Here is a 913-nt window from a genome sequence, read left to right on the forward strand (position 1 = left end):
TTTCAAGCTAAGAGAACAAATGAAAGTGTTCGCTCATTTTTCGAAAAATATTTATGTACTTGGTATTCAGAATGTGACATTGGTTTCACACGTTGGTAGGTTTCTGTCCTAAATTTCTGGGAAGTTACTTCCTCATCTAACGTTTTATTTTCCTCACTTATTCGTCTTTAATATGCTACAGAAAACCCCTGTCGCTCAGTGACTGTTCTCTCTCTCTCTCAATATTATTTAGGAATGGAAGCCTTGACTTTTGACGGTCCTTTTAGTTTTATTCTCCTCCCGTGACTCCCCTCTGTACACTCACAGCCCAGGCCGCCGGCATCTGGACTGAAACAACCCGTGGCGGGCGAGGAGAGGAGGGTGTAGGGGGGTGTCATATTGGCGACAGGCTCCTGCTGGCGGCCCGCGAGCCCGCGGGTTAACGGGGGCGCCGGGGTCAACGCCCTCGAAGTTGGGGGCCTCGGGCGGGGCCGCGCGGGAGCCACGACGGTCGCTCGACCAGAGCATCCCGCAGTCCCGTTCCCTCCAGAGGGGAAGAATGGCCGAATCTAGCACGATCCCACGGAGATCTTCCTCTTCCCGGTGCAGTCTCCGCTACTGAGCGCGGGACCAACGCAGGCGATGCCGGGCGGCCGACAGGGAAAGCCCAGACCTGGGGCAGCGAAGGAATGAGGGGCCGGGAGCCGGGGGGATTTCCTCCCGCTCTTCCCTCTCCAACGGGAGCGGAAAATGTGATTTGCTGTGCATTCCAGGCGCGGTTCCCTGGGGTGACCTCTCCCAGCCGGCCCGGGCGGGGGGAGCAGACAAAGAGGCGAGGCGGGCGGAGAGGGGACCCCGCGGGGAAGCAGGAGGGGTGCGGGGGGCGGGGCAGTACCGGGAAAGGGGCGGATAGCGGGTCTGGCGGCGGCGGCGC

This window comes from Rhinopithecus bieti, unplaced genomic scaffold (assembly GCF_001698545.2).
Source record: "Rhinopithecus bieti isolate Rb0 unplaced genomic scaffold, ASM169854v2 scaffold_2653, whole genome shotgun sequence".
Classification (NCBI taxonomy): domain Eukaryota; kingdom Metazoa; phylum Chordata; class Mammalia; order Primates; family Cercopithecidae; genus Rhinopithecus; species Rhinopithecus bieti.